General features: G+C 45.3%; 1 protein-coding gene across 1 annotated transcript in view; it reads left to right on the forward strand.

Moving 5' to 3' along the window:
• The window catches only part of LOC146782742 (extracellular calcium-sensing receptor-like), a 175,678-nt gene that overhangs the window by 43,645 nt on the left and 107,676 nt on the right, over positions 1–24,357 (forward strand). The window lies entirely within an intron of this gene.

Below are 24,357 nucleotides of genomic sequence, written 5' to 3' on the forward strand. Positions count from 1 at the left end.
TCCAGCGGTACGGCGCCACCGTCTGGCGGCTGCCCGCCACCACCGTGCCATCTCCGGTGCCCCCCCACTGTGGCTGCAACTGCCGCGCCCTTAGATGCCACGTCGCCCGTTTAGAGGGCCAGATGCGTGTCCTCCTCGAGTCCCGCCCCACCACTTAGTCCCTGTCATCCTGTTCTGCCCCTTTTTAAATTCTTGTTTGGGTGGGTGGGTGGGAACTGGTTTGGGCGTTACAAACTTTTTTCTCCTATGGACATTGGTTGGGGTTAGGGAGGGGGGTGGGTCAGCTTTTGTGGGTTTAGTTTATTTTTGTTAGGGTAAATTAAATATATTGTTCTCTGTTACATGCAATGTTGTTAATGTTTTGAAGGTGGGGTAACTGTTTTACATCACACTGTTTGCTTGCTGGTGCATGGCCGCCCATAGCCTGTGTTTGATTTAAATAATTGGCTGACTGTATAAGACACAAACAGATAGATGCGACATACCTCACTGACTGACTTGTCCTTCTAGTACTTTCAGTCTGTCCTCTAGTCTATGTATTCTTTGTACTGGTGTGTGAAAATGAAACCATTTACAACATGTCCAATATTAATTCTGCCTCCCCCAAACTTCTCTCTTACCGGTGCTTGATGTTTATGTCCAACTGTGGCACAGCACTGGCTGCATGGTGAAGATGGTTTCCTTTTTCATACATGCCATGATTGGGGTGGTGGTGGCATAGTAGTAGTAGTAGACACTGGCAGGGCGGCAGCATTTGCAAAAAAAGAAAAGGAGACAGTCAATCGCCTTTGAGAGACTGTTAGAGGAGTAGTAGAATGAAGTACAGTACAGAACTTACAGAGCAACAATAATATGCTCAAATATTTGACAAAAAAACAGAATGGTGGTTGGGATAGCCTACTAGACAGAGTTACAAACTATAGTTGTGTCGAGTCACTTGACTAGGCCTACAGCCTAACAGTTAGTGCTGTATATGAGGAATGACAACAAACAAATCCAATCAATGCCGGCAATTCATGCTGAGGTATATGTTCCTTTGTTAAATAAAATAACCTCTGAAATATCCTACTCATGGGTGGGCAAGCAGAAGAAGATCAACGCTCTGCCTTGAAATTGAAGTAGTGTTGCTTTCACCACACCCGCCCCAGCAAGTATGTGATTAAGTATTGGTGTACATTTAATTTAGTTACACCTCGACAATAAGTCACACAGCCCGGGGGAAGAGGGTTAGGGTTTGTTGAATGGATGGGAAGGGGGTTTTTGGGAAAGGTTTGACATAGAAAAACAGTATGCATACATAGACAAACAAACGACAATCATTGAAGACTACCATATCCATATGTTAAGGTAGAAAAAGGCAATGCATGCATGATGATGAGAGACCCGGATTACATACACTTCTAGTTCTTGTTCTGTTCCGGCCTTAATACTTTTACAGATAGCAAATAGAAATTTTTAATTTTTAATATTGTTAGGGAAGAATCGTAAACACAGAGCAAACCTAATGATGATAATAACAACTCCAAGAACACACTGTTGTAAAGATTGTATACAAAATATTAATCAAATTATTTAAAAGAAGATAAAAGTGGATACCGTTACTGTGTTATCCTGGTCAAAAATGTGGACTGGATTTGCATCTCGGCATTCCTCTTGCTCCTCTCGTCAATCTTGGGTGTGTCGCCTCGCCCCTCGCCACTGCCCGGCTGGAAAAAAAAAGGTGATTTATTGGTAAGGTAATTATGCATTGTAATGTTTTACAAAGTTTAGGGCAAGGCCCGGCCTGTAATTGTAGATGGAAAACCAAAGGGGATATAGAGAAAGAAAGTTAAAACAAATGCACAAGTTATGGTGTAGTGCAACAAGAACACTTTCCGAGGTGGCATGTATGCATCATCTCTACTACTCTAGTCTGTTTCCAGCATTGACCTTCAACAGTAACAGGAGAGAGCAGGCCCACAGTGCTTAGCAGTAGTACATCCTACGTTAACACTTTAGAGTCCTTTTTTTTTTTCTCAAAGAGTTGGACAAACGCAAAGCACATTATCCATTCCAAACATTGCATTTTACAGTTTCAGTTAGTAAAATCAATGCACTGCAGTCATCCCACCGCTACACTCTATTCCACTTCTACACAGACATTTGTGTCTGCTGTGGTTGTTGTTGACGTGTTTACCTTTATGCTTTTCCTTTTTTTGCAACTCATGAAACGTCCTCCTGACTTCATCATCATCTCCGATACTTTTACTGACTGACTGTGAAGATCGGCCTGCAGTATAAGTAAAATTTTTATGACACAACAAGAGTAGAAATATAAATATTACTGACTTGAGTCATTCTTTATTGTGTACAGAAAGATAGATTACTAGTACACTTTGACTTCACTTTGTGCACAACAAACAAACAACGGAAACACAAAGACCAATCGCTCAGAGTCAGGTGTCCAATGCATGCCATTAATTGTCATTACCTGTTCCTTCTCATCTTAAGTTAACGGGCAGTCTATTTCGCCATCATCATGATGGACGGGTCTGTTGTGTCAATCATACTCATTACACAGATTGAGTGAGTCCCCTTCCTGTATTGAATTAAAAGCAATGTATCACCTAGCTGTAGGAGAAGTACAAATTTAATATTTGCAATAAGGGAACAATTGAATTTACCTTGCGTTAAGTTTAGTGTGTTCTGTAGAAAGTTAATTAGTGGCAGTGCACAATTACATAAATTCATGCACAACAAACACAACAAAATCTAAATCATTCAGTCTGCGACTCTGCGTCCAATGCATGGCGTCAATCATTACCTGTTCCATCTTATTTTCAGTTAATGGCCAGTCTCTCTCGGCTCTGAAAGGAGGATAGCTATAGTAGTCATCTGATTCATGGTCCACTTCTTTTGGAAGGACTAGGAAAGTTTGAATTTGTTGTTACCATCATCCAATCATCATTCATGAGGGAAATGGAATTGAGCAGGAGATTCAGTATGATGGAGCGGAGGAGCTGGATTCGGAGGACTGTACTGTCAAATAGCAGACACCTGAAACTTGTATATTAAATTAGAAGACGGTGGTAATGGATTTGTTGTGATTCACAAGTTTATAACCTGAACGACAGACACATAAACAAAGGGGGAAAAAAGGGAGGAAGACAGTAAGTGCGAGCCTAATTGTCAGGGAAGTATAGCTCGTCCTCAAACTCTGGGGGTTCAGCCAGTAGTAGGTAATCATCTGACACAATACTTCCGTCACCTGAGCCGCTGTCCTCATCTTCCTCCATTGATTCATGTATTGTGTAATTCGGTGGTATGAAGTGCTGATTCATTTTGATCAATGTTAACCTCTCCATGTTTTTTGGAGATAAACTGGTCCTTCTCAATGTTACAATGGAACCAGCAGCACTGAAAACACGTTCGGAAGAGACACTTGCGACAGGGCAAGCCAGATAGCTTATCGCCAGCCTGCTGAGCTGTGGCCATTCAGACCTTTTCCTATACCAATACTGCAATGGGTTTTGATCAACGTACACCTCTGTTGGGTCGTCCAGATAGGCCTGGACCATCCGCTCAATGTTCAGGGTTGCTGCTGGTAAGCTTTCGTGCTGTTTTTTCTGTGCATCAGCACTGTGCTTATTAAACCCTAACTTTAGATACCAATCCTGTAATGATAATGATTGTACTCGGCCTAATGATCCAGTTATTGTTTCTGTGGTCGATAGTGATGGTGAGTGTTGTGATTGTGATCCAAACGCACTGCCCTCAGTCGACAAAGTTGCACTTGATCCTGCATGGCCTGCTTCAGTACTTCTTGTGGGTTGATCTTGCGGGCTTTTAATTAGCTGCCGTTCGTTTTCCAACTTACTGGCTGCTTCAGCTATACAACTTTTGTAGCGGGCAACATCAATGTCGGAAAAAGCAAAGAATGTCTTCAGTGCTAATTTTGCACGTGGATCCAGAATTGTGGCAGAAATGTAATGTTCTTGTGACAAAATGTTATTTTGTATCCTTACATTTTCAGCTAAGCACCGGGATAAGATCTCCACCAAGTCATGGGCTTGCCTTCTGTCCTCTACACCTTTGTATGATTCAGACACATTATTCAGCTCATGCTCTAGCATTTGCAATAATGGGATAGCTTGGCCCATTGTACAGTCCTCCTTGCTGACTTCACGTTTGAAGACCTCAAAAGGAGACAGCATCTCAGTCAGGCATTTAATTAGGGTCCATTGATCCCTCTCAAGGTTCATGCCTTTAACACTAGCATCCCTGCTTCTGTACCAGACATATTCATGGAGTGACCTGTGCTGTTCGTACAGACGATCAAGCATGTAATATGTTGAGTTCCAACATGTTGCCACCTCCTGGATGAGTGCCTTGACTGGCATCCTAAGTTCACATTGGATGATCCTCAGCTGCTTCTGAGCTTTAAAAGAATGGCTGAAATGAGTGCATATTCTTCGGCAGATGGCCAGTAAATTGCTGACTATGGGTTATTTTTTCAGAAAGTCTTGAACTATAATGTTTATGCAGTGCGCCAAACACGGAACCCTGAAATAGGAACCAAGTTCCATGGCCTTAAGTACATTACTGCCATTGTCTGTGGCAACAAAACCAATACCAAGCCCTCTGGGCCGCAGCCATTCCAAAACCTTGCTGCGAAACTCGTGTAAAATGTTTTCAGCCGTATGAGATTTCTCCATGGCGAACATGGCTACAGTTGCATGTTTCCGAGTACCTTCAAAAATCGCAGCTGTGTCAACAACACCTCGTGCAGATAGCTTATCTCTAACCCCCACAAAAGAGATCCAGTGTGCAGTGATGCACATGTAATCTGTGGCTTGGCAACTGCTCCACATGTCTGTTGTCAGGTGGATATTGTGCACAGCATTCTGCTGCAAAGCTTATCCAACCAATTCCAGCACATCATGATGTAGTGCCGGAACAGCAATTCTTGCGAAATAGGACCGGCTGGGAACTTTCCATTTCGGGCAGATGGCAGACACAAATTCAAGGAAACCCACCCCTTCCACAAATGAAAAAGGAAGAAGGTACAGCGCTAACATTTTAGCTAGCTTCGCATTGTACAATCGTGCCATTGGGTGGTTGCGTTGGAACTGCCCCTCCAACCTAAACATGCTCTCAATGGTAGGCTGGCTTACTTTCATTAGTGGTGCTGTTTTCATTAACCCACTAAGGCTCAACGACACAGATTGTCTCATTGAGGTACTCGGTCGCCTTGGTGTCTCACCCTGACTCTGAGTATGGCTCTTACTGCGGTGCCACTCTGATGTTACTGAGGAGGATGTGGGCGTTACCACTGCACTACTGGGGACAGGGCTAGAAATGCCCCCCTCTTCTTCACCTACCACCGCAATAATATCGCTCTCTGATTCGTCCTGACCAACTTCAATGGGTTGAGTTTTTCTACTTTCTTTTAACTTAAGTAGGTGATCATCCCACACGATAGTGTGGTGTATTCTTAGATGACTTGCTTGTCCTCCGGTACCATAGTTTGTACCAAGCTTACCACGCTGAACACCTTGCCGACAAATTGAGCATATAGCAATGTTCTCCTCCTTGGCGCTAACAGAAAAGAAGTCCCAAACTGGGGAGGAGAACTTTCTGGCACTGCTGGATGTGCCACTTCCAACACCAGATGAACTGGAGGGGGTGCTTGAAATGTGACCCTGTGCACCTAGACTGTGACTTTTACTACCACTACCTAATGAGATGGTTGCGCTGGATGTAGGTCCCTGCCGGGCCTTGGAAAATATGGTAGCTGGAGGTAGTGGTGGTGTAACCTGTGTTGGTGATATCCGTGCTACATCCCGCTCAGTAGCAGCCTTTCTGGATAGGGTGAGAATGTTGGTCTCCAATCCCTTTGGGGCGGGAGTAATGAGTGTGATGACTGGCTCGTCTTCATCAACATCATCACCCCCCTCTTCTACATCTTCCTCCATAACTCTACGTTTTTCTGGGACCTTCCTTTTCAGAAGCATTGTCTTGTGGTGTATATCACTCTCAGACTGAGCTGGTGGGAGCCAAGTGGCAACACGATCATCAGAAGCGGGGCTTGAAGAAGAAGATGATGGACTAAGCCTCCTTTTCCTTGCTGGTGGTCTGGAAGACAATAGATCTTCTGAAACAGTGGTTTCACTTTGCTCCACTTTGTCTGCAGGAAGCTCGATTTCCTGAAATGCCCCTACGTCAGGAGCAACAACTACTATGGTGGGCTGCGGCGGCCGCTGCTATTCTTGTTGCAGCGGCTGCTGCTGTTCTTGTTGCGGCGGCTGCTGCTGTTCTTGTTGCGGTGGCTGCTGCTGTTCTTGTTGCGGCGGCTGCTGCTGTTCTTGTTGCTGCGGCTGCTGCTGCTCTTGTTGCGGCGGCTGCTGCTGCTCTTGTTGCGGCGGCTGCTGCTGTTCTTGTTGCAGCGGCTGCTGCTGTTCTTGTTGCGGCGGCTGCTGCTGTTCTTGTTGCGGCGGCTGCTGCTGTTCTTGTTGCGGCTGCACACTGATCTGCTGAGTTTGGGCCTGCGTTGAACTTGATTGTGTACTACTTTGCGGTAATGACATTTCTTCAACATCGCTGCTCGTTAGTAGACTGGCTACTTCTGCGACACTAAAGCCCTTGGGCCTAGGTTGGTGTGGTTGGACCGCTGTGCTGCTCCCAGCTTGGTTCCCGGACAACGCTGCTGCAGGCGTAACTTTTTTGGTGCCAAAAAAAACATTGGCCAGCACACCACCAGTCGTGGTTAATGGCACTTCCTTTTTCTGTTCCTTCTTCTCACCGGCAACTTTCTTGGTACTGGACCTTGTACCTTTCTTTGGGGCCATCTTCTTCAGATGTCAGGCAGGATGCAGATGCACAACAAGTTCTGGTCACACGTGGACGTGATGCGCAGCAGGACTTCTGTCTGGCTGGCAGTACAACGGGTAGCCAAGTGATGCTGATGACACCTCCTACTCTGTCTTTTGTGCACCTAAAAGCAAATAAGCCAGGAGAAGAACATCAGTGAAATGTTGCATTTGTTGTTGTGGTTCAGTTACTTAGTACTGTACTAGTGCAAACAAAAGATAGTTTAGCCATTTATGACTTTTTTAAAACTAGGGCTATGTTATACTACTGTGTACAGCCACACACTACACTCTCAGTAAGGATAGGAAAGTTAATAATAACCACCAAAATACAAATGTAATGGAAGTGGGGTGGACCCTATTTGCCATTAAATTATTTGAGCATCTCAGCATCCATGTAGCTGCTGCTGGCAAAGGGGGTGGATGGATGGAAGCAGTAAGCCAAATAGCCAATAGGAAAACCATGCAGGCCTATGGGAAAAGCAGGACACTAATAACTCCCAGTCCAAACACAAAAAAGGCCACCACCCACATGGACACTCACAAATCACAAACAAGCCGGGGGCCTGGAGAACACCAGGAGCTGACAAAAGGCCTATAAAAGCCAGGTAAAGCATGCATGCTAAAGCACACTGCTCTGCCTTTTTAATGCAACAAAATGTAAATACGAACATTCACAGGCCCCAAAAAGGTCTGCAGGGTGCATGCATTGCACACCAACAACACACCAGTGACTAGACACATACAACAAAAGTATGTCTTTAAGACAACCAACATCAGAAAGGCCACCCCCAAAAAGCACACTTCCCCAACTCAATCCAATGCCATCCATGCCCTAAATGAAGTCTAAATTCAACAGACCACACAGAAAACACTTGATTAATAAAGCTGTGGCTACCTGCTCTGATCCTAGTGGATGAAAGCAGGCCTGTTGGCAGACAAGGCCAGGCAAGCTTGCAGGCCTAGGCTTCAAAATGGCCACCAGCCACATGGCCAGGCCCAACAACATCAGAAAGGCCACCTCAAAAAAACACACTTCCCCAACTCAATCCAATGCCATCCATGCCCTAAATGATGCTTGAAAATGAAATACATTCAAAAAACACCAAAAGGAACAGTTGCTTCATCATGCACACACCCATGAGGCCATGGCCATGACTAGCTCGGGCCTACTACTACTACCCACAACATTTTTAAAAAAAAGGAATGATGATAGTTATCAAAAATTAATTGTAGTTACAACAACTGAAATGCCCACAATCAAACAGACACAATAACCCCTTACTTGTAAAATATCCTATTCCAAAAATCCTCAAATCCAATTGCAATGATGCAGCAGACAAAAAGAGTGATCTTTCCAGCTCCAAATCCAAAGGCAGAATGAGCAGGAGATGGACAAAGCACTGGGAGGAGCCTGATGGACAGGAACAGGAAGTTGGAGATTCTGTGTCACTTCCTCCCTCTCCCCACCTTTTTAAAAAGGGACTCCTTGCACAAAAAAGGACAGCCAAATGTCAATGTGAGGAGTTGTTTTCATCCAAAATCAGCATTTGCAGAAGGTTTCATGCTGCTAGAGCTGATATTCCTCTCCAAATTGAAAATTTTACATGTTCGAGTTCTCGAGCTTCACATTACTTCCGCCGGATGTCGATGGCGTGTCGAAAATGACATGATCGCGTTCTCTTGCTCCCTGTTGCGTTGGATATGATGTGTTCGGGGTCTCTTTCTCCTTTTCGCGTTCGATTAGACGTGCCCGCGTCCTCACCCTGTCGCTCGCGGTGTAGAATGACGTGTTCGAGATCTCAATCTTCTCATACACGCGCGGTGCATGATTGCGAGAAGAATGACGTGATCGCGTGACAAATGACGTGATCGCGCGACAATGCGATCGCAAACTGTTGCGAGACAGCGCAAAATGGCTACCAACAATCCAACATCTCGTGGAGAACGCGACCGGGTCGGGAAACGCGGGGATTCAGGTAAGGCGATCGCGCGCGTGCGAGAATGTAATATTTTACAGCGCGAGCAAGAAACAAATTATCGCTAAACTGCGGAATGCGGAAATTTTTACATTTTCGCACTCTCCGTGGAACGCGAAAATGTCAAATTATCGCAATTTCCGCGAGAGAGGAACGGAAATTTAGCCCAGGCCTAATGATAAACGTTGCAACATGGATGAGAGCAACTGTCTGAAACTGAACACGGACAAGACGGAAGTCCTCATCTTCGGCAGACACACAGCCCTCTTGAACGACTTCTGGTAGCCCCTTGAACTTGGTTCCACCCCACACCGAAAGACCACACCCACAATATTGGCATTGTACTAGACAGCAAACTCTCCATGAAATGCCAGTCAAACACCGTTGCCTCAGTTGGCTCCCCATCAGCACCAAGAAAACTGTGACGCAGCTTCTCATCACTAGCCAACTTGACTATGGGAACGCACTCTATGCCTGCACAACCTTCAAACTCATGATACGATTCCAGACAATCCAGAACACAGCAGGTAGGCTGATCCTCAACCTGCCCATAATGACACGCATAAACCAACACCTAAAAGACCTCGACTGGCTCCCTGTCCAGAAAAGATGCCAGTTCAAGATCTTGACCCATGCCTACAATGCCATAACCTAGGACTACACTTCATGAACCTTCACCTGACCTTCCACCAACCATTCAGAAACCTTCACTCCGCACCCTCACGCATCTGCCACAGCCACACTGGAGGGCGCTCCTTCTTGCGGCTTGCAGCCAAAGCCTGGAACACAACTTCTCACTCCCTGAACCACTTCAGGAAGGAACTAAAGACCTGGCTCTTTGACTGAAACCTGTAGCACAGTGCCTGGAGACCACCCCAGGGTGACAAGTCGGGATCTCCAAATAACTTTTGATTGATTGATTGAACAAGAGGGCTTTAGTGGCCATGAAACCTTCCTGCCCAGAGCTTTTCCAGCCAAATTTATTGGCTTAGATGGGTCCTCGTCCAAAGGCTGTGTGATTTTGAGGGGACTTCTTTGACTACAGCCTAAAATCTTGTCTTACTGAAGTATTAAATCTCCTGAGTCAGTAAATAACACAGAAAGTAAAAACTTTGATTGTGATGACCCGCTGGTGTATCCAGTCTCCGTTACACTGCGATCAGCTCTAAATTGTGTCTGGTACCCAGTCAACCATGGACAGTCATTCTTATTGGTGCTTTAATTTTTCTGAGCACATTTACAACTTATTGGATTTTGATACTATTTGTGTAATTTGTCTTATTACAGTTTTCTTGCTTTTTAGAAAAAGTTGCTTTTTTGATTGTGTTGTTTTTTGACTTTCAATTGTTTGGTACCGCTACATACTTTACACGCTTTTCTTTAAGTTAAGCCTGTCTGCTCTGTGTCCTAGATACTGGGGGTTAAGCCCAGGTTCAGGCACTGAACTTGTGTGTTTAATTTGGCAGGATGATAGATTTTTTTACTTGGGAAGAACTCACATCATCCTAAACTGATAATACACTTTCCTTCTTACCCCTCCTTCAAACTTTCAAAGAGAACACACAAGGGCCAGGTTCCTAGTTCAAGTTTAAATAAATACTTTATTTACACAGTCAAGTCCATCAATGGAACGGCAATATAGAAAATATTGTGAAAATAAGAACAAAGCAATAAGAAAAGAAAAAAAAAACAGGTGACGTCGTAAATGCCGCAAATAATTCATAAGTGGTTAAAACACCTGTTTTGCATAGCATAGTGCGCAAAATCAGTGGCTGGCAAAATATCTTAACTTTTAGCTGTAAAATTACAATGGTATGCAAGAATCAGACAGAGTAAGCCATACCTGACCAGTAAGAACAATGAGCCACCAGTGTCGTCGTCGACACCCTCAGTGCGAAGCAGCCAAGGTCAGTATGAGTTGTGGTCACACCCAGAGCCTTCCAAGAGATACAAAGACTTTGTGCCCTGCTAATCCCAGAACACAGCTGAGCCATTTGCTGTGAAAAAATGCTGTGGTGTCCTGCAACCAAGTAAGACTGAACCATAAACATTGTATTGTTATGGACAGTAACCTGGGAACTCAAAGTGTGTCCTATTGTTCAATTTTCGTCTTGTTGAAGATTTGGTTAATTGTTATCATTTCCTAGTAAAGGGGGAATGTAGTGTTGCTGATGTATGAGAGAGAACACCCATCCCTGTGATGTAGGGGAGAGCCTAGTAAAGAACCCATGAACTTCAGTGATGGTGGGCTGGACTGGCGTATGCCAAGCCAGCGTGGGATACGTAAATGAAGAGCCTGGAGCTCTGGGTGTGGTTCCAGTATTGTTCTGGCCACTAACATAACCCCAGTGTCTGGCTCATTATTACACCCATGTGGCTATGCCTCTAGCTGCCCAGCGAAACACCACACTGGCCCAGGGGAGACGGAGAATCAACATTTGCACAGAATGAAAAAGAGAGGATAACAATTCAAAATACTATAAGTACATATCAGAGACCAAAATTGGTCAGCGGCTCGGAATTTGTTCTTAAATTGCAAAGATGTAAAAGTGCAGTGTGCTAAAAAGTGCAGGATAATCACAGTGGCAGAACTAAAACAAGCATTTGCAATGCAATATGTCTCGCATTTACGCGAGTTTAAGCTATTGGCATTTCTTACATCAGCTAATTAAACACTATAAAGCACTATAGCACGGCCACTAGAATTAAGTGGCATTGAAGAATAGGGTTGACATAATTATGCAGCTAGGAAAGTTGAATATGTAACATAATGTGGCACAATATGTAGCAGTAATATTTCAGTTTTTTTGACAGTTAAACAACTACTAATAGTGTATGAGCAAAGCCGCACCTGATTAGTACCAGTTTAACACCTGAATGCAGCAATCGTCAACTGAAAGCTGACCAGTTAACCCTTGCAGAGGGTTTGCCACTTTGCCGAAACGCATATGACCCCTTTTGTTTAGAAAGTGTCTACACTTGTCTATGAATACCCTTGTCTACACTGTGTGCTACAAAGTGTGAAGGGTACAATAGGAACGGCACACAACACATAAGGTGTACCTAATGAAGGTAAGAGCCGTGGGTTAGAGGGAGCCAAATCTTGCAAACCTTTAATGCAGTTTCGAGCATAGCAACAGTTTCTGAAAGGAAGATTCTAGAGTCCTCACTGTGAGTAATGCCGAGCCCAGACTTCGGAGACACGATCAGTGTTTATTTATTCAACGGTAGCTGCCTTTCATTCAAAAGACTGATCGTGACGGATTGTGCATAGTTTGTACATTACAGTACGTGTCAAGTGTGTGTGTGGTGTGTACACTACAGTACGTGTCAAGTGTGTGCGTGGTGTGCACACTACAGAATGTGTCTACAGTGCGCCTATGACTACCGATGTTGTTTACACGTTGTAGTTGTGGAACAGCTGTAGGCTTGCATTTAAAACAGAATTATTGTATTTTTTGGTGCTCGTGCCCCTCCTCACATGCCTGACATACTCAGATTGCTACCGATCACAGCTGTGAGGAAATGAGGTGCCCTCCCTTGTTCACCTCACAGCACTGCGCCTGCTCCTGTAGCATATGACATAGCGCCAAGAGGAGTAAAGAGGAGCTAGACATCCAGGGGAGTTTCAGTACGCTGAGAAAGCGTGTGGCCGGAACAGAGGAGAGGTACACATAGGAATAGGTGTATGGCTCTGGAGATGTACAGAGTCGGAGGCTGCAAGTGAGTGTTACAAAGCTCGGAGGGTGCGCGTCGAAGCACTGCCCTCTGTGGGGTCTGCATGTGAAACAGCTGGGAGACACGATCAGTGTTTATTTATTCAACGGTAGCTGCCTTTCATTCAGAAGGGTGAGCATGACGGATTGTGCGTAGTTTGACCTGCCATTCAGCATAAGCGCTGGTGCCCAAAGCTCTACTCACAAACAGCGAGCGTTGGTGACCATAGAGCTTGCTAGGAGCAGGAAGCAGGAAACGAAACAAGCAGCATGCGCTGCCCACCCCTCGCGCACACCGGCTCCTTGCGCATGCGCCGCTGCCATGTTTAGGTCAGTCAGCGATGAGCAAGACAAAGAAAAAGTCCGAACGGTGCGGACTAAAACTGTAGTTGGTGGCCGCTGCTTCCGGACTACACGGAAGTCAGTTGGGCCACTGAAAAACAAGGTGAAAAACACTAAGCCAACACTAAGCCAATAAAGAAAAAGTCCGCACAGTGCCGACTAAAACTGTAGTTGGTGGCCGCTGCTTCCGGACTACACGGACGTCAGTTGGGCCACTGAAAAACAAGGTGAGAAACACTAAGCCAACACTAAGCCAATGGCAAGCAGCCGGAGAAACTACCGGCTGCTTGCCAACATATAGAGATTACTGTAGGTCTCGCTGAGACAGCGAATGCGCCAAGGCGAGACCTAAAAAGGCCATTATATACATCAAGCGTCAGGCAACAGAAAACTAGATGGCTAGGATAGGCAAGATTTGGTGCGGGAACAGCAAGCATTGGTGGAAAGACGCAACTTATAACCACATTGTATTTAAAGAATTCACCTAGCAGCCTGCCCAAACTGGTTTCTCGTTGGCTAACAGGTTTGTGGCTTGCACATTCTGAGCACGTTAGGACATAATTCATGCTACATACACACTTTAGGCTCTTGCCCAATGACCCTGAGGGAATCGGGTTTGAGACTGATATCCTTAACAGTTTATCCGCTCTGTTCAGAACTTTTATCAGGCCAGCAATTACTTGGGGATAAAGATCGTTCAGGAGGAAGTCAACTGCTGCCTATATTGTTCATGTCCCTTGTTTATTCAGGAAATGATGAGGAAACCTTCTGCAGTCATTGGTTAGGACTGGACAGATACAGAGCAGATGCGGTAGAGACTCCTGGAACACAGCACAAAAATGGCAGTTATTACTGATGGGGCAACTCCCCCATGGAGGGTGAAGATCTAATGAGTAGAAAATTCCCATGTAAATAAGAGAGAACTTAGCTTTGTAGTATAAGGAGAATGTATCTAAAATGCATTTTTGCACTCCTCTTTAAGTTAAATTCCTATTACCAAGGTATACATGTTTCCTGATCCTGAGGGTATGATGATCTAATTCAAAAGATTTCTTCTGAACTGCTCCATTTAAAGCTAATGTGAACTGCTAATGGGGGAGATTTAAATCCCAGAGGGCTGCTTCACCTTTGAGGTTCCGTGAGAATCTGACTGACATTTTGGGTATGTTCGAATATGGACGAGTTTGTTATCTACGAACCGCAAATGATGAGTTTAGTGGGTGTACGCGTTTTCGCTACGCTACTATGTATGGTTTGTCTCATTCTTGGGTATGTCCATCTGAACCCTTGGGTTCCATTTTAGATACGACGTCCATTTTGTCTCTTGCCCTCAAGTAGCCAGTGAACGGACACTGTCCGCTTCGTGACCCTGGGATTCCCAAGCTTTCGTGGAGGACACATGTTCCTTTGGAGGTGTCTTTTATGGTGAGGGGGCTGACACGGTAAAGGCAGATGGCCCCGCTTAAGGCTCATCTTGCCATGACGTTTATTGTTTCAGTCGTGCATACATTAGGTACGAGTCTTTGATCCTGCAATTAAGTTTCCGTTATTGCTCTCTACACTGTTTTCTAAACTGTTGTACATCCATATCTTTTTCCTTTGCATCTGTTTCTGTCCTTTCCTCTAATTCGTTACGGTCAGAATGGAATGTGCTTAATGTGCTTTTACAGTTGGGAACCGGCAATGCTGCTGTAATTATGTTTCGGGTTTCTGAAAACATGAATGAGACCTTTTAAAGTTTATTATGGGAGCTAAGCTGTAACCTTTTGTTCGCCATGCTGAGCAATGACGAAAATGTGTATAAAAGGAGCGATCCACTTGTGCAATTCGAAGCAGTCTCTCAGAACCTACACGTTGTGTACTTCTTGCGATTTCTGTATCCCTGCAGTGAATAAATGCTGATCTTTGACGCCGCAGGAAGTGTCCCTTGTCTCTGTGTTTTGTACGCTGGAACAGGTAACCCACGAAGGTTTCAGGTGTTGTCCCCTGGCACCGCTGGGCCTTAGAATAGCCCAGTCCTTCAGTTGGCGCCCAACGTTGGGCGACATCAGCGGTACCGGTCCAAAGCCCGACGATCGTGAGGAACTTCGTGTGAAATCTCTGAGGGAAGGTGCACCCCGCTTCATCGATCTAGTTGTCGAAATAAGTGGCCCGAAGACTTTTCCCGCGAAGATTCCCACCTCCTGACGGCTGCGACGGACTGATGCCCTGACTGTCGACCTGTTTTGGCGCCTGGCGTAGTCCTTTGTACGGCGAGACGATAGACGGGCCTTCCTGGTGACGCCATTGCTCTTTCAGTTAAGTATTCGTGGGTCGCTCCCTAAGTAGACTTGGTTGTTTGCATGGTTCCATTGCATTTGTGGTTCTTAGTCATTGGTTCTTAGTTGTTGGGTTTTATTTGACAATTGCAATTGCCAAAAACCGAGGGTCTTGCATTTTTTTGCGAGGACATCGTAATTCGATAGCCCTTGAAGTTTGTAAACTAGGTTAGTGTGCACGATGCCTGGCCGTAGTACTTTGTTTGGGTTCTTTAAATGTTGCAGCACGGATTCCCGACTAGAGGATTCATGTCCGATACCTCCAGTTGGAACTCCAATTTATGAGCTCTATAGTCGCCATGGAGTGGGTCCTATCGTATATAATGAATATTGGATTCGATATAATAAAAATGATGGTGTTCTTAGTTGGCCACCACATGGTAGTTTCGAAACTGCAATGTTGGATAATCTTGAAACTAAATTGTTTAAAAAGAAGGCTAGGCCAGCCATGTTTGATTCCTTTCGGTTATGGCGTAAAGAGGCCAAGCAGAAAGAAATTAAACAGTCTAAGAAAAATAAGCGAGAAGGTGTTATTGCGGTGATGCGAAATGCAGAACAGTATCACCGAGACAAGGATGAGAAGGAGCAGGAAGTTTCTGCTAGATTGCATCATATGGCGGTGGATAAATGTTATCCGGTTTTACCGTCTAGTCTTGATAAGACGGGAGAAGAAACGGTCGAGGATTCCTTATTGTCTTATCTATTGAAATCACCACCTCCCTATGCACCAGATACTGTGGGTCCTGTGATTCCTCCTGCTCCCCAACCTGCTGTCTTGGTGGCTGCTGGACAGCCTGTTGTTCCTCCTGTTCTTCCGAATCCTCTTGTGCCGCAAATTGTTCATCCTCCGCTACCAGCTCTTTTCCCTATTGCTCCTTTGCCTGTACCTCTTCAGCCTATTGTTACCACTACTCCTGTTATCTCGACTACTTCTACTAGTTCTATGGTTACCCCTGATGTAGTTACTCCTGTGCTTCCTTCTTCTTCCCCTTCTGTTCGTAGTCGCATATTTAATTCTGTCGCTAATCTCTATTCTCCGCTTTTTGGGCCGATACTTGGGCCCGATCTTTCTGATGTCTCTCAGAGGCGTAGCCAAATTCCTGATGGTAGGGAACGTGAGTCGTTGGTAAACCTGGCGCGTAAATGGATTAGTTATCCTGCGAAGTACACTTCGCGTATAGTCTTCGAGACATTTTCTCAGTTTAATGAGCCCACACAAAGATTTGTGTACGAGGAAATGTGTAAATCTTTGCGAGAAAAGTGGGATACTGATGCGGTAGACAATGTACCGCCCGAGATTACTGAACTACAAAATCACTTTTCGAGTGGTATGATTGTGGGTAGTAATGTCCGACATGCTTTAGAGCGTTTGTTATCTTTTCGATTTACGGTATCACCTCGAGCATTGTTTAAGGACGAAACTGAGGAGCGGATGGCACAATCTGGTCAGTACCCTATGCGGGAAGTTCCTCCAGTGTGGATGCCAGGTGATGCTGCTGCTAACCCTGCTATTCCACCACACTTTCAGAGAGTTTGGATACACCTCCCCTGGAGGCGATCAGAAGTTTTGCAGGTGAAGCGGCAAAAATCCGGCAGGTTATTATAAGGAGTTATCCCAACTAGTGGATGTTACTATTATGAACCTTGCCGACATTGACATGTTGTTCGGTAATGTAGTACCTCAACCGATTTAGGCGAAAATACGCCAAGAGAATCACGTAGCCGAGTTAGGCGGTGATTGGGCTGCTCTTGCTGCGGCTGATGCACGGCAAGTTGGTGGGGCTAAACCTGAACAGCTCATTGAGAATCTGCCCCAGAGGATAATTACACTTATGAAAACACTCATGCCGGCAATAAGAGTTAACTGGGATAAACTGTCTGCGTGCAAACAAAAGAAGGACAAGAGTGTCTTCGATTTCTTTACGAGATTTGAGGAGGCATTCATTAATCACAGTGGTCAGGATATGAGCACTGAGGGAGGTCAGCGATTGTTTGTTGATAAATTTGTATCGAATCTGCTGCCTGAACTAAGCAACAAATTGAAGAATTCTGAAAGTTCGTGGGCTGTTTCTGCCACTGCTCAAATATTAGCTACGGCCCAATACTACGAAAATAGAGAGAAAGAAGAAAGCGAACGTGCAGATAAGAAAACGAAGGATCTTAAAACTAAGGTCTTATTGCAGCAAGCGTATTCCCCGCGCTCGAATCAAAATAACTCGCAACAGCAAAATCGATTACAGTCGCAGTTTTCTAGGTCACAGTCGCGTACCGACTCCTCTACACCGCAAACTATGTTGGGGTATAATCAATGCGCATATTGTAGGGGTGAGGGTCATCTGAAGTTTAATTGTCCAGTTTTGCGTGACCGAAACAATGGTGTTTCGGCTCGAGGAGGTCGTAGTGATCCTCAACAAGCATCACGTGGTAGAGGTCGCGGTGTTACTCAGAATCAGAATGAGTGTCTTGCCACTTCAGCAGACTCGCAAAATTGCTTTGATCGGCGCGATTTATCGGCTGGTAGATCTGCACAGTATCATGTGGACGACTATTATGTCGAGCATGATGTTGCTGCTGACGGTCATTATTAGGACAGCCATAGACAAAGAAAGGGAGTGGTATCGGTTCCGGTTGATCAGAGAGGGCCTTACGTTACAGTTGCCACAATGGGCGTAGTTGAGCCTTTTCTGTTTGATACTGGTGCAGCGAAAAGCTCCATCATGCATTCGAAACTCCCTGGCGCGCCTTTGTCTGGCTTAACGAATGTTACCGTTGGATTCTCTGGCGCCCCCGTTAGCAATCCAGTTTCTAGCCCGTTGCCCCTTACAATTGTGTCTCGTGAGTTAGAAGCCCCTTTGCTTTTGACTACTTGTTGTGGTGAGAATCTTTTGGGCCTGGATTTGTTGAAGCGGTTATATGCGACTTTGTACTATTCTCCTGCGGGAGTGGAGCTTACGTTGGGTCAGAAAGTGATCTCTCCTATGTATTTGTCGACTGGTAAGCTCCCACCGGAATTGAGGTCTCTTCGTAAGTCTTTGTGGGCGACGGGTCCCAACGATGTAGGCCTGTTGGATATACCGCCTTATGTTGTTCAATTGAAATCAAATGTGCGCTTACCACGCATTCCCCAGTATCGTATCTCTCTTGATGGAGAGCGAGCACTATTAGCGATCATTTACGATTTGATCGATAAGGATGTCATCGAAGAAACTCGGGGTAACGTGTGTAATAGTCCTGTGTTACCTATTTTGAAACAAACTGATCCATCTAAGCCTCCTGTGTATCGTTTCGTCATTGATTTACGGGAGGTAAATAAAATTGTGATTCCACAGTTTCCCGTAGTGCCCGACATTACGGCTTTGCTAACTCTGATTCCAGCTTCTGCATCATGGTTCTCGGTAATCGATCTGAAGAATGCCTTCTTTAGCATTCCAATTGCTGAGGAAAGCAGAGATCTATTTGGTTTCTCGTTAGGTGGTCGCAGTTTCAGGTTTAAACGCGCACCTCAGGGCTACTGTGAGAGTCCATCGATCTATAGTCAAGCGCTTAAGAGCCAACTTGATGCGTTTGTGTTACCGACTGGTGCGGCCTTGATTCAGTACGTTGACGATCTGTTGGTAGCTGCTGACACTGAACAGATTTGCAAAACTGCTACAGTATCCCTGTTACAGCATCTATGTGACTTACATCACAAGGTGTCACCCTCTAAATTGCAATATTGTTGTCAAGAAGTAACCTATCTCGGTCACTTATTGTCAAAGGAGGGAAGAAGGTTGACCCCAGAAAGAATTGCAGCAATTGCTCGAATGACGGTGCCAACAACTCAGAGAGATGTGCGTGCCTTTCTAGGTATCACGTCATACTGCAGACAGTGGATCCCAAACTTTTCACTGTTAGCGAAGCCATTGATAGCTCTCACGTGCAAGGATGTTTCGACTCCTTTGCCATGGACGGAAGAATGTCAGAAAGGTTTTTCTGAACTGCGTGACGCGTTGTTTTCGGCTCCTGTGTTAGGTACTCCTGATTACAGTAAGCCATTTACACTATACGTTCACGAGAGAGAAGGTTGTGCGTTGAGTGTTTTGACGCAACAATTTGGTGGTAAGCAGCGTCCATGTGCATATTTTTCCTCGACCTTAGACCCGGTAGCTAGAGCGTTGCTAAGTTGCTTGAGGGCGACAGCGGCAGCTGCGGTGTCTATTCGACAATCCGCAGGTCTGGTCATGGATAATATGCTTACAGTGATGGTTCCGCATGCAGTTGACACTCTCCTGAATCGTACAAAAACTCAACATCTGACGAGTGCAAGGTTGTCCGGTTACGAGTTAACACTTTTGGCAAGTCATATACAGATCAAGCGTTGTAATGTGCTGAATCCGGCGACATTGTTGCCGACTAATGTGGAATCAACTGATGTACCACCACATGATTGTTATTTACGAACTGAAGAAGAAACGAAGGGTCGTGTGGACCTGAAAAACACTCCATTGATAGACCCCGATGGCACTTTGTATGTTGATGGTTCATGTTTTAAGTTGCCGAATGGTGATGTGACGACTGCGTATGCTGTGGTGACGTTGAGTACGGTTGTGGAAACTGCGAGATTGAGTCAGAATTCAGCGCAAGCGGCAGAATTGATTGCGTTAACGAGAGCGTGTGTCTTGTCTAAAGGAAAGCGAGTGAATGTGTTTACTGACAGTCAGTATGCATTTGGTGTTGCACATAGTTTTGGCCAATTGTGGAGAGAGAGAGGATTTATGACATCGCATGCTACGAAGATCCAACACAGACAGCTTGTGAATGATCTTTTGGATGCACTTACATTGCCTAAACAGGTGGCGATCATTAAATGTAGTGCGCATCGAAAGGTTACGGGTGATGTTGGTCGTGGTAATGCATTTGCGGATGAGATTGCTAAGGAAACGGCTAAGAATCTTGCGTCTCGAATGTATGTTACGAGTTCAGTGCGGTGGCCGACGGAGACTGGTATGTGTGAAGACACTGTTGAGAGCGTGAAAGCAATTCAGAACGAGGCCACTAAAACTGAAAAGACCAAGTGGAAAGAAAGTATGGGAAAGTTAGATACCTATGGATGTTGGGTTGACTTGTCAGAATGTCAGAGGTGGATGTTACCGGATGCATATGTGCTAGCCGTTGTGACTATGGCTCACGGCTTGTCGCATATTAGCGCGAAAGGTATATGTAAGCTATTGTCTCCTGTATGGAAGAATGATGGTATCGCTAAATGTGCTGAGAGAGTGGTTAAGAATTGTATGGTGTGTTTGATGTACAATCCTGGCAAGGGCACTCCCACTCCACCTGGCCATTTTGCCCCTCCTACATGTCCCTTTGAGGTTATCCAGCTGGACTTCATCCATATGGAGAGATGCAATAATCTGAAGTATGTTTTGGTTGTGGTTTGTGCGTTCTCCAGATGGATAGAGGCCTATCCTCTCAAGGATAATACTGCCTTGTCCACAGCGAAAGTCCTACTGAAGGAATACTTTCCTCGGTATGGAATGCCACGGATTGTGTGGTCAGATAATGGAAGTGAGTTCGTGGGAAGTGTGATGCAGAGTGTGTGTAAGGGCCTTGGAATTCGACAGAAATTCCATAGCGCCAATCATCCTCAGGCAGCGGGTTTGGTTGAAGGGTACAATGGTACTCTGAAACTGAAACTTGCAAAAATACAAGCTACGACTGGTTTGTCATGGCCTGATGCTTTGCCTCTGGCTCTCTTGTCAACCAGGGTGACTGTGCACTCTTGAGAAGGGCTTAGCCCATATGAGATTGTGTTCGGCCGCCCTGCAAACATTTGGGGAGTCCCGAGGCCTAAGGCCTTTGATAGCCTTGAGTATCCAATGTTAATTGATTATCTTCATGATCTGACTGCTAAACTAAGGTTAATTCATCAACAGGTCTTTGAAGCTTTACCGGCACAGACAGAGGGTCCTGGACATCGGCTCCAACCGGGTGACTGGGTTGTTACCCGCAATTTTGGCAGAAAACGCAATCTGGAGCCAAGATTTGTGGGCCCTTTTCAAGTGCTGCTGGCAACAAGGACTGCAGTTCGGTTGGAAGGCAGAAAGAACTGGGTGCATGCCACCCATACCAAAAAGGTTTCGATCCCTTCACCAACAGATAATTGGGTGAGAACTGGTATTGCGACAGCGGAAACTGAGACTCCTCTACGTTACGTGCCGTTTAGCGATGCTCAACCTGTAGTAGACAATTCATTGCAGCCGGACACATCTGTTGAGTCGTCAGTTTTGGAGAACTCAAGGTCAGAATTGTCATCTGATCGATTGAACATTGTTTCACCAGCTGAACAATTATTTGAAGAGCAGACTCGACCTGGAAGATGTCGATATTTTCTTCGTTCACATGACAAAGACTAATAATTTTTTTCTATATTTTCCTTTACTGTTGCCACGAACATTAAGCTGATTTTTGAGTTTCTTTCCACGTGCATTTTTTACAGCTAAGAGATTTTTATTAAGTTGGATGTTTGTTTAAGAAAACCTATCATCTGGGTTAACCGTAGGGCCGTGCGGGTACTTCCTTCTGTTTAGCAGGTTCCTGATACTAGGTCAGTTACCTTTTGTCGATTCCTGGGAACTCCTGGGGATTGATAATTGCTGCTCAGAACGAAGTGCGTCAAGAACGTACGGACGGTTTTTAGAGGATGGCGTTCTCTAAGCTGTTGGAAGTAGAAAGGATGTCGGCGCAAAGATCAAAATTGCATAAGATTGTACGAACTAAATGTTTTTTGTTTCAGGTATTTCTACTGTTTCTGACTGTTTCTATGCTATTGGTGGGCGGAGTGTATTTTGGGATACAGTCGTTATTGCCTTCTGTTTCACCTACCTTTTCTCCTAAACTAAGTTCCATTACTACTGTTTCTCCACATTCCTTTCATCCTCTGCCCCAACATGAGCAGGTTAGACGTGCGGAATTCATGAATAACTCCTTTGTTCAACTCTTACATCAGCATCAGTTGGTAATGAATACAACCAACTGTTGGGTGTGTGGGTTAATGCCACATACCATGGACAGAGGTATTCCGTATTTGGTTCTTCCTTATAGTTCCCAGGGGTCAGCTCGAGCATTCCAAACTATGTTCCGTAGTGCACTAGATTCCTACCCCAGTCGAGAGCCACGTTCCGCGGACTTTGGTCCTGGTCCGTACCACAAGCCTTTGGCGATAGCGATTGCTGATCTCGATCGAGATATTTTTGATGTATCGCTTATTCCAGATGCAGAGATACAAGCGTATAAAGATCTGAGTGAGGCTGAGTATAGTATGTCAGTGGGTGATAGACAGCTCAAGAGCTCGTCCCCAATATGGATCGTACCCCACCTCGGTAATTTCTGCTTGAAAGGTCTTGGTCGAAATCCGAGAGCCCAGCTTGGGGACAGTGCTTGTACTGACACGTACGTTCTACCGATGCTCTCTTCCCCTGTTTTCCTGACTGCCAAGGGTACCTATTTCGTATGTTATGAGCGTGCATATACATGGTTGCCCCGTGACTTCTCGGGAACCTGTTATATTGCGAATCTTTTGCCACCGACTTTTACAGTTGCCTCCGACTATCATAAAACTAGAGTTGTGAGAGGCGTTGTTAGCAAAGAAGATACTGCGGGTCAAGAAGCAGGAGACTTCTTTAAGGGTTTCTTGCCGTTTTGGGGACCTATGGTTAATAGTAGGAACCTGAGACAGTTGACCCGTGTGGTAGAATTGACTGCTAACATAACTGCGAGTGCTCTTGGTAATTTAACAGCGGAACTTCAGGCGGATAGACTTATGACGTTGCAGAACCGTATGGTTCTAGATGTTGTTCTTGCAGATAGAGGTGGTGTGTGCAAAGTTATCCATTCGAGCTGTTGCATTTTCATTCCTGACAACGCTCCAACTGTTTACCAAGCCATCTCGAAGTTGCATAAGATCTCCGAGTCCATACACGTGGACGAGGGTAATTGGACGCTTCTAGGATGGTTTTGGGGCCTAATATCAACTTGGGGTTGGAAGATTCTAATGATCATGGGGGTTGTTGTAACGTTTCTGTTCACGTGTTGTCCGGCCTTGTGTGGCCTCTGTGCTACAACGTGTATAAGACGGCCATCAGTTACCAAAGAGACGTTGATGAATAGACTGATGTTCCAGCAGCAACTGATGAATATCGAAATCGATTCTGATCTCGACTAGTGCTTGCCTACATGAGGGCAAAAGGAGCGTCTGAGGTTCCGTGAGAATCTGACTGACATTTTGGGTATGTTCGAATATGGACGAGTTTGGTATCTACGAACCGCAAATGACGAGTTTAGTGGGTGTACGCGTTTTCGCTACGCTACTATGTATGGTTCGTCTCATTCTTGGGTATGTCCATCTGAACCCTTGGGTTCCATTTTAGATACGACGTCCATTTTGTCTCTTGCCCTCAAGTAGCCAGCGAACGGACACTGTCCGCTTCGTGACCCTGGGATTCCCAAGCTTTTCGTGGAGGACACATGTTCCTTTGGAGGTGTCTTTTATGGTGAGGGGGCTGACACGGTAAAGGCAGATGGCCCCGCTTAAGGCTCTTCTTGCCATGCCGTTTATTGTTTCAGTCGTGCATACATTAGGCACGAGTCTTTGATCCTGCAATTAAGTTTCCGTTATTGCTCTCTACACTGTTTTCTAAACTGTTGTACATCCATATCTTTTTCCTTTGCATCTGTTTCTGTCCTTTCCTCTAATTCGTTACGGTCAGAATGGAATGTGCTTAATGTGCTTTTACAGTTGGGAACCGGCAATGCTGCTGTAATTATGTTTCGGGTTTCTGAAAACATGAATGCGACCTTTTAAAGTTTATTATGGGAGCTAAGCTGTAACCTTTTGTTCGCCATGCTGAGCAATGACGAAAATGTGTATAAAAGGAGCGATCCACTTGTGCAATTCGAAGCAGTCTCTCAGAACCTACACGTTGTGTACTTCTTGCGATTTCTGTATCCCTGCAGTGAATAACTGCTGATCTTTGACGCCGCAGGAAGTGTCCCGTGTCTCTGTGTTTTGTACGCCGGAACAGGTAACCCACGAAGGTTTCAGGTGTTGTCCCCTGGCACCGCTGGGCCTTAGAATAGCCCAGTCCTTCACCTTTTAGCTCCGGAGCTTCAAAGA

This window comes from Triturus cristatus, chromosome 12, assembly GCF_964204655.1.
Source record: "Triturus cristatus chromosome 12, aTriCri1.1, whole genome shotgun sequence".
In the NCBI taxonomy this organism is placed as follows: Eukaryota; Metazoa; Chordata; class Amphibia; order Caudata; family Salamandridae; genus Triturus; species Triturus cristatus.